This window comes from Emydura macquarii, unplaced genomic scaffold (genome assembly GCF_026122565.2).
Source record: "Emydura macquarii macquarii isolate MOO-44397 ecotype Brisbane River unplaced genomic scaffold, CSIRO-AGI_Emac_v2 contig_1363, whole genome shotgun sequence".
NCBI lineage: Eukaryota > Metazoa > Chordata > Testudines > Chelidae > Emydura > Emydura macquarii.
In genome coordinates this window covers 10,800,262-10,810,960 of record NW_027131500.1, presented here as the reverse complement: position 1 = coordinate 10,810,960, position 10,699 = coordinate 10,800,262, and positions in this window count along the sequence as shown.

Genomic DNA, 10,699 nt, shown 5'->3' with positions numbered 1-10,699 from the left:
TATGAGTGTCAGCTTTGAGTCCCAGCTGCATCTGCTTCCCAGTAATTTAACCCCTTTAGGTCTGGTTCCAAACCCCAGCAGATGTGACAGGGAAAAATGAGATTTGGGGACTTGGATCCACCTAAGTGGCCACTTCCCACAGGCTTCCCACTACTCATTGGACAATACATCCTACCATGGCCTCTTTTTGCCTTCTTCAAGTTTCACCTCTTTCCCTTACTCTGTCACTTTCTTCTTCTCTTTCATAGTGTCTCTAAGTAAGGAGAGAAAGGGAATTTAATTGTTTCTGGAGCGATTTCTTCAATTATGAATAGGTTCCTAAACTAGAGGCTAGTGTAACAATAACAGGCATGGAAAATCTGTTGTGGCCTGAGAGTTAGCAAGTCTTTACTTTCTGACTAAAAAGAGGCAACACTTGTCTAACAGAGGTAGCACATGCATCTCTTATTAATTTTGTGATTCTAACTGACTCTAGCTGATGTGATCCTAGCTAGCCATGAAGAATGAATTAAGGAAAATAAAATGAGGGAACAAGCACTGAAAACAAACATAGTATGCGGCTAGGATGTAGAAGTCATAGAATTTCTGTTGTTGAATGACACATGCTGAGTGCTTATGAACTGGTATACCTGGATCTCACTGTTTAAATAGATAATATGCCTTATGAAAGTAATCTTGTATATTTCAAATATATTCTAAAATGTACTAAGTTTTCATATGGGATCCCTAAGCGCTGTGGGCTCAATTCTACAAAATGCAGAACACATCTTCCAAGATGTGCATATATTTCAATTTAAAGTACATTTTGGGCCTACAAAGTGTGGCGAGCTCTTAAAACTAATTACTAAATTAGGAATTCCAAGTACCCAGCACCTTTCAGGATCAGGCCCTTTGTGAACAAACTGGTACCCTTACAGGGCCTCCAGCACTTTTATAGTACCAACAATAGACTGTATGTGAAGCACATTGAAAATAAAACTAAACACTCAGCACACAGCAAAATACATACAAAAATATTGTGTGTACTTAGTGTAATACTCACCCATGATCTTATCTTTTTACTATTTTATCAAACAAATATAGTACTCACAGAAGATAAATTTGTCCAGAACACTCTTCCTCTTGCAAAAGGAGCCATGGACCACAAATAGTCTGAAGCTTGGACTTGGTTCTCCTTTTACTATCTTCAGTGGAAGTTCTCATTTGCTTCATTGAGATCAGGACTGAGCACATTAGTGTATATCTATACTCCACACTAAGGCTGGGTCTGTGGGACCTGGACTTGTGGACCTGGCGTTTCCAAGCCTGTTGAGCATCCACGCTGCATTGTAAACCTTTCAATTGCTGCACCTGGGACTTACAGATGTGCTAACATGTGCACACTGCACTACGCAGACCTTCTGACTAGGATCTGCAGCTTGACATGCATCCACACTACAAAACAACAGGGCTTTTCCCAAGTCATAGTGGGACTCAGGCTCTGACTCACCTCCCTAGACAGGTCCTAGGACCTGAGTCAGACTGATTTGTGTGTGAGTGGAAGGGGGGTTTGGCCTCAACCTGAGTCAGAGCCCGGTGTGCAGCGCTTAGTGTGCAATGTAGACAGACCCTTAATTTTATGACTCATCCCCAAAACAGCCCTTCCAGCAGCATAATACTCCCTAGCACCATTCTAGGCATCGGTTCTGTAATGAAGTAAAGGGAAAAGTGCCTTCTACTGACTCACCACTTCCTGCAGTATGTATAATTGGTCTTCTTTGGAGGTGTTCCATACAACTGCTGCCCTGACCTGACCCTACTTATGCTGTGAGAGCTGACAAAAACCACACAATGCTGTATGGCTATTGTAGAAGTGCCTACAACAATCTTAATTGTCATCTCTTCTGGGGAGAGGTCAGTTCTTGCATGCTGTTTTTCTATGGGATTAACACATAGTGAAAGGCACCAATAAAAGGCAATGGCTCATCTGTGTAGTTCTTGTTGCAGAAAGAATGATCCTGCACATTTGGAAGTTCATCCTATTCCCTCGAATGGAATCATAAGCCATTGGTCTGAGTGAACTGACTGCCTCAGAAAGAATTGCTTCTAGTAGATCTCACAGATTATTCCTTTTAATGTTCTAAGGACTTTTGACAATGGTGTATTTGACTCATAATTACTTTTCATAAGAGTCCAAATTCTGACCCAAACACCAAGGGGGTACAAAGCCAAACAGTCCAGAGGAGAGTGACAGAGGGAGAGGACAGCAGCCCAGAGAGCCAGACGATAGTTTTGTTTCACAGCTGTCAGCCAAAAATCAAAGATCTATGCATGCAAGGCAGCTGGAGCCTGGGGATAGAGTGGATGGGAAGGGAAGGGAAGAAAAACTCTTGGCGCTTTCCAGCCTCCTTTCATTCACTAATGCTTTTGGAAGGCTCACAGTGAGACCCTCTATTCCTAGGGCTTCCCCTACTGCAGGTTGGAGGTTAATGGAGGTTAATGGAGACCTAGAGCAGTGGTTCCCAACCTTTTCGAGTGTGCGGAAGCCTTTTCAACCTCCAAACATTTCGCCGACCACCACGTTACTAGTTTTATTTGAAATTGTACATTTATTTGGCGAGGATGTTATTATTTTTCTTTTCCGTGGACCCCCTGTAGTCGCCTCATGGACCACCAGGGGTCCGCGGACCACAGGTTGGCAATTCCAGGCCTAGCGCTTCAGTACACACTATGGTTCCTGTGCAGTGAAGAAAGAGGGTCAGGATCTGTGAAGGGCTAGTGGAGGAGGTGAGGCTGTCATTTGTATGAATTTTCTGCACCATTCTGAGATTCTATGGGTTTTTTAGTTATATAATAAGAGAATAAGGAAGAATGAGGTTGGGCCACTATACAGTATGGATGAGGAGGAGATTAAAGGTAATGTAGGTATCACCCAAAACCTAAATGAATACTTTGCCTCACTTTTCAATAAGGATGATAAGATGGATCATGGGTACGAAGGCAGGATGGCTGATGGAAATGAGTGTGAAGAAATGGAAATAACCATATCTGAGGTGAAATACTGAAAGAATTGGCACATGAAATTGCTAATACAGTAGCAAAGATTTTTAATAAATCTTTGGGGGTAGTACCAAATGATTGGAGAATAGCTAATATTGCACCTATATTTAGGAATGGGAAAAAAAGTGATCCACTCAATTACAAATCTGTTAGTCTGACTTCAGTAGTAAGCAAGGATTTAGAATAAATTGTGAAGGAAAGAATAATTAAATTAATGGAGGTAAATGGAAAAGGGGATGTAATGCAACATGGGTTTACCAAAGGTACATCAGGCCAGATTATCTTTCTTTCTTTGAAAAGATAATTGAATTTTTAGGTAATGGAAATGCAGTAGGTCTAATATACTTGGACTTCGGTAGAGCATTTGACATGTGCCACATGGGAAATTATTAGTTAAATTAGAGAAGATGGGGATTAGTACAAGAACTGTAAGGTAGGTAAGAAACTGGCTAAAGGGGAGGGGGAAGCAAGTTGTGCTGAAAGGTGAAGCATTGGACTAGAGCAGTAGTCCTCAACCTATTTATCATTGTGGGCTGCATAAGGGGCCCACAACATATTGTGGGCCACATTCAATACTAAATGTGTGGCCCTGAGGATGTCACATGGGCCGAAGCTGTGTTCTAATTGGGCCGCAAGCCCCTCACGGGTCACAGGTTGAGAACCACTGGACTAGAGGAAGGGTACTAGTGGAGTTCCTCAAGGATCTGTCTTGTGACAAATCTTATTCAATATTTTTATTAATGAACTTGGCACAAAGAGTAGCAGCATGATTATGAAATTTGCTGATGATAATAGATTGGGAGGCATCATCAATACAGAAGAGGACCAAAATATTATACAGGAAGATCTGGATGCTTTAAAGACTGTAGTGATAGAAATGGGATGAACTTCAATAGTACAAAGTCCAAGATCTTGTTCTTAGGATCTAATAATAAGAATTTCTGCTACAAACTGGGAGCTCAGCAGGGAGTCCTTGAGAAACTATTTTGACAATGAGCACTGATAAGGTGTCTTTGTAAACAGCACTGTGCCATACTAGGACTACTATCCAGCTTGCGCTGTGTAGCAATGCGAAGTGCAACCCCCCTGTGCAAGAGACAAATAAAGATTTCTTATTCTTCAGAGAATGTCTTTATTAAATAACAATTATTCACAACACACACAAAAAGCTGGGCTGGAGGGGAGAAAGCAGTGAGGGACAGTATGAGCTATGACAGCTGGGTGTAAGTCCAGCTATCTTTCTGGAGGCTGTCTGAAGAGGTAGAGTGAATGGGGTACCAAGACAGGCTGGAGTTTGGTAGGAATGTGTGGGTGGAGTTTGGGGAGGGCATGGAAAGCAGTTTTGTATTGGCTGCAAGGATGAGCGAGCATGCATGAATTTGGTCTGCAGCATTATGAGTGACTTTAGCAGCTCTGTTTGCTCCTCCATGGCTTTTATCATGCGCTCGTGACCTGCTATCACTTGCTTCTGGTTTTCCCTCCTATCCTGCCTATTAATTTTCTGATTTTCAGACACCGTGTCTCCATGCTCTTCTTTTTTTCCCTTCCTCAGAGGACTGTAGGAGTTGTTGGAACATCTCCTCAGTCTTTTTCTTATCAGCCATAGGCGCTCGGCGGATGTGGAGGGTTTTCCCCATCAAGAGCACATCTGTAGAAGCACAATAAACAATGAACAGAAGCATTACTGCGAGTGTAATAACAGAACTGATGCATTACTGTAAAATACCTCTGTCTCACTGTCCCCTGGCAAGCACACAGCTTGACGATCAACCAGGGCATGGCAAGTTGTGCCTGGGGGGAGAGAGCACTCAAGCTCGGGGAAGGGTTCTGGGTGGTTGTTTGGGGTATTGATGCAGATAGATAGGGACAAAATTTCAAATTTCCACAGGTGGGGGCCATAGAAGCCAGTATCTCACTCCTGAGATTAAGCAGGAATGCAAGGGTGCATCTCCTCCATGCGGGCAGCTTCAAACTGGGTTCCTATGCTGCTCTCCTGTGTGCTGCTTTGGTCCCTGCACAAGTGATTGCTGATTGGCATGGGAAAGTTTCCTACAAGGGGGGAAGAAACAAAGCAACACTGCCGAGGAATCTCCAGCAAAGGATTGGCAAGTACCTCTGGGAAAGTTTCCTACATATCTCTCTGGAGGATTTCCATGAAATGTTGGTGTGTATTAACACACTTTTGCTGCTCCACTGCTTAGCTGAACAGGGATATGGGAAGCACATGCAAACACAGCTACTTTTGTGTATTTCTATCCCTTCAGCGAGCTGTATAATGCAACAAAGCAAAGGACAGCTGTACCTCATGTAACTGGGCAGTATCAGCCCCAAAAGATCACCCGAGCTCCACTCTCCTGAATCCTGCATGCCAGGGCTGGAGAGCTGGACCTGGCTCGAACCCTCTGGGGTTGAGAAGAGGTTCTGGCTCCCCATGTCAGCAAACAACCCGATGCCCTGCTCCGCATTGTCCTCTAACTCGACCTCCTCATCCACGACTTCTTCACTGGGGTTGAGTCCCACATCCACTGTGCCCAAGTCTGCAGTGGTATCCATGGGACTCTTGGAAGTGGAGGTGGAGTCACCACCGAAGATGGCTTCCAGTTCCTTATAGAAGAGGCAGGTCTTTGGCTCTGCACCAGAGTGACGGTTTGACTCTCTAGCCTTTTAGTACCTCTGCTGTAGCTCCTTGATTTTTGCATGGCATTTCAGCATGTCCCATTCATAACCCTTCTCTGCCATTAAATGAGAAGTCTGACCGTAAGTATCAAAGTTCCTTCAGCTGGAGCAGAGCTGGGACCGCAGAGCCTCCTCTCCCCAAGTGCTGATCAGATCCAGAAGTTCCAGTGCACACCAAGCAGGAGAGCATTTGGTGCGTGGAGCTGCCATGGTCAGCTGAAAAGATGAGACGTGAGCTCTTCATACCAACCAAACAGGAAGTGGAATTTCAAAAATTCCCGGGACTTTAAAGGGGGAGGGGCAGGTGGCTGCAGGGCAGTGGAATTCAAACTGATGGCCACAGCAATCTGGAGGGGGATTGTGGGACACTTCCTGGAGGCCATTTACCATGACAGGATCTAGCACGGTGTCTACACTGATGCTTTGTCGCCAAAAGTTTGGCACAAAAAGATCTATGCCTCTTGTCGGGGTGGTTTTATTTTGTCGCAAAACCAAAGGAGTTGAGTCGGTGGGGGAAGGAGAATTGATTGCAGTGTATATACCACCACTGTTTTGGCACAAAAAGCTGACTTTGGTCAACAAAAGTCTCTAGTATAGAGCAGGCCTAAGTTTCCCAGACCTGAAGAAGAGCTCTGTGTAAGCGTGAAAGCTTGTCTCTCTCACCAGCAGAAGTTGGTCCAACAAAAGATATTACCTCACCCTCCTTGTGTCTCTCCCTAACTCTATGAGGCACATGTGAAATGGAGAGTTTAGCAGGTGAGATCAAATAACTCAGAGGTGAAGTGGTTAAAGAGGGTTTTTTTTTTTCAGCCTGGAACACAGGAATTTAACCACATGACTCCTATTAATGTTAATAGGAGTTAAGCAGCTAAATCTCTGTGGAACACACTGAGTATTAACCCCTTATATTCTAATCTTGTCTTCTGAGGGAGCAGAACAGTCAAGGTTTTTACTACACTATCTGGCAATGTTTTTGACTAAATAATCTGGTCTAGAAATTCCTCAATCGATCACCCTGGGATTAATTGGTTTCCTCCATAGAAGTGCATTATTCTTCGGTAATACTATTTGCAGTTTTTAGTTTGTTGTTAATGCCATGTACTTCTCAGATATTATTCTCTGCAACAGCTTTTTCTGCCATATGGATCAATAACACAGCCTAGCATGCTGACCGATGTCGTCTCATTGTTTCCTTGTATGCCCCCATCTGTCTATCTGTAACCATTTGTTGATTCTTGTCTTAAAATGGATTGTTTGGGGGCAGGGACCATCTTTCAGTTCTGTGTTTGTACAGTGCCTTGCACAAAGGAGTCTTAGTCCATGACTAGGGCTTCCCAGTAATGGTAATATATTACCACTGCATTAGTAGCAATGGTAATACTACTAACAATAATGGGTTTCCAATTGGATGGAGCATAGCTGATTGATGAAGATGTGTACAATTTGGATAAATAAAGTGGTGTGACATTGGTATCTGGTACTTGTTACAGAGCATCAATTAATGCAATTTTATTTCTGCATGTAGCATGTATTTTTTGCTTCCATTTATTAATGCGTAGCTTTTTGAACGTAGAGTTGCCTTTTATTTTGTTGGTCAACATGTGGAAGGAAAATTAGCTCAAGTTTGTTAACATCTTAACACACTAGGGGCTACCACATGTGGCAAAGAAACTTGGGTCCCTCTTCCATGGAATCAACAGTCAGAGTAGTTAGGGAATGTAGAAAGTGTACTGAAAAATACACAAAACTAGTTTTGAAGGTGGGTTGTAATGTATCCCATCACTTTAAATGGCCTGCTCTACTTGGGGTTCATCTTGAGCAAAGAGAGTTGTCATGGAAACCTCCATTGGATAATTAGTATTCACTCTGGGTAATAATAGCCGGGGGATTGTGCAATCACATGACCATTTAGGCTTAGCCTAAGAGGACATGGTGAAAAAGTGCAAAATCAGTTGATTAAAGAAAGGCTGCTCTAGGGGAATATTATGGTAAGCTATAACATTTTTTTCTTACTGTCAGAGGCAATTGGCGGTTTAATACATTGGCTTATTCAGTTGCAAAAACTGCAGCTGTAAAGTTTTTTTATAAGAGCCAGGGGCCACGGAATACCTTTTTTTTTTTTTTGGCGGGGGGGTAAACCAACCAACCAACCCCCCACCCCTGCCCCCTCCCAGCTCCCACTGCCGAGTTCTTACTTTACATTTACACTTACTGTCATTCTTTCTTACATACATTCTTTGTGTAATACATATAGAGTATAATTGATTGTTATTAAACCACAATACTAATTGTGAAATTATTAAATCACAAAAATCACACTGTGTGCAATAGTACAGGAAGAGTAACTGAAAATCAAGTTATAACACTCACCACTATTTGTCAGCTCCTTGCTTGTGAATATAGAAGTGCCATTTTATTGTCCATGTGTGTCAAACTTTACAAAGAAAGTCCTTCTGTGATCATTTATTTGTAAATTTAGAACAATCAGGAGATTATATAGTAAAGTATTCCCAATCCCAAAATATGACTAGGCAGATAATAATGAGAACACTGATTTAGGCCACTACAAATGAAATAATTTTTAAAAATTTAATGTAGTTGGTAACTACTTATGTGCTTTACTTTCTGCATTTCTCTAAGTGTAGACAATGAAAAAAAATCAGTTCTACTACTTGTAATTCATTTAATTTTCAGTGTCCTCGTAAGTGCTGCAATGTTTGGATTGCAAACACTGCATAGGAATCTTGATCTAAGAACTATTGTCCGTCAATAAATAGCCTTTTAAAAAGATTTTGGAATATTTTTTGTAGTTGGTTAATTTCTTCATGTTTGTATGTTGTACTTCCAGCAGACACCAGCTGGTGCTAAAGAAGAAGTGAATGTTGATGATTTTTGCTAACTGAATGCTAGGAATCTGCCTTGCATAGTTCTTCACATCTGCACAAAGTAAATTGCTAACACTTAGAATTCTCCACACATTTACACCACTGCTTGTGTTTTACACCCACCTTGCACAGCTATAGGTGACTGCACAAGTGCAAGGTAGTGGTGAATCAGCTACACAATAGCACCATGAGGGTTGGTAAACTGAATTTGTCCTATCTCCTGGTGAGTTTCAAAATTGCTGGCTGTTACTTTGGAAGTTCAAACCAATCCATTCTCATGTTATTTGCCACATACAATACAGTTCACAGGTTTTTGGAGGTTGAACACTTAAAAAAATGTGTAGCTTTATACAGGATCAGATTTTCAAATGGACAACTTCCCTTTTGTATCTGCCAAGTAAGTGCCTACTACTCAACTTGGGGGGATATATTAGGATACTCGAACATCTTACTATCTGTTGAGAGCAGGAATTCAGTACTTGGAGGTGCAATACTCTGACTTGTGCCTGTGATTCATTAATGCAGGTGTAAATTCTGTGGAAGGGTGGAGTTCAGCATCCCCCAATGCAAGCACTGGGGCAGGGTGAGGAAAGCAACTATCTTAACCTTCCTGGGGAATCCTGCAGCAGGTGGGGTTGTGGGTGGAACTGAGCGATGAAGCTCCCTGCTTGGATGCTGATCAAAGGTGGGGATACTACCGCAAAGTCAGCTGTCCCTCCTTTCTTTTGAGGAAAGTGTGATCTCCATGTGGACAGATTCTTCTGTGTGCAGGGCACGGGGGCATAACTGGACCCTATGTATGGTGGAGCCACCTAAAGTAAATTTATCTGTAGGATCCTTGTGCAGCTGTGGGATCTGATAGAAGTTTAGTCCTTGACTTCACCAGGAGCTGGACTGGGCATTAGGAAGAGGAAATTCTTATTCTGGCTGATGCTACCTGGTTTCTTGCTCCACCAAAGACAATGAATGGCCATCAACCATATTAGGGCATTATGTGGAAAATGAGTGCACCTGATGGACAAATAGAGAATCAGGGATTTGCTAGCATGAATGCAGAGACCTCCAAACAGTCAAACACATTGTGAGCAAGTGAACCCTATTTCATTTGCAGGAGGTATAGCAAAGATTCACTCTGCCTTTTCTGAAGCCCTTGAATTGAGCTAAAATCTTTCTATTGACTTGTAAACATTGTTTCCACACAAAAGAAGAAGAATGTATACTCAAAAGAAAGCAAAGCAGTTGCCAGATTTTGTGACACAGTAGCTTATTGCTTCTCATAGTCACTAAAATATCATTCTACTAATTTTCAGCTTTGAATACAAAGGAATGGCAGTTGAAAATGAATGCTTTTGTTGAATAATTAGGTTTATAAAACTATTTAATAGATTGCAGTGCTATTTAAATTAGGACAAAATATGCATCTGTTACATTAACTGTGCTAAGGGCTTCAAGGGTGGGACAGGATATCTCCAGGAAACAGGTGCAATTAGTGGGTGACTGTAGAAAGCAGCATTTAGTAATTGGACTGTGACTGTTAAAGTTCTCTGGTTGTTGTTAACCTTTTCAAAGAACTATCAGGGGTGTGTTGAACATTTCACTTTTACTTTCAATAACCACCATACAATAAGATGAGCTAGATATAATTTCCCATTAATTTGCAGGCTGGACTAGAATGATTTCTTCTAAATGTTATTGACAAGAAAAAGTCTCTATAGTGACAGCATTTATTAGATTTCAACCATGCGACATTCATAGATAAACTATATTAGACCACCTTGGGAAGCGTGAAAAAAAAAGATTGACTCATTTTGGTTGATGATCCGTGTTTATCAGTTTGTAAATTATCATGTGCATCAGTGGTGCCATAGCAATATTATGAGTATTTCAATAGATCCATACATTATAGTTAAAATTATTAAATTTTTCATTTATTTTTTCAGTTTTGGAACATGTTTCATTCTGGACTGACAATCCTAGAGAAAAATGTCTCCTGTTGGTCCATTAAGGTAAGTACAACAAAGACAGCAGTAGCTCAGGCTTCTTTGTACTGCATTATCAATAGTCTGCAAATTCATCCTGGAGGGGACCACTTCTCAAGG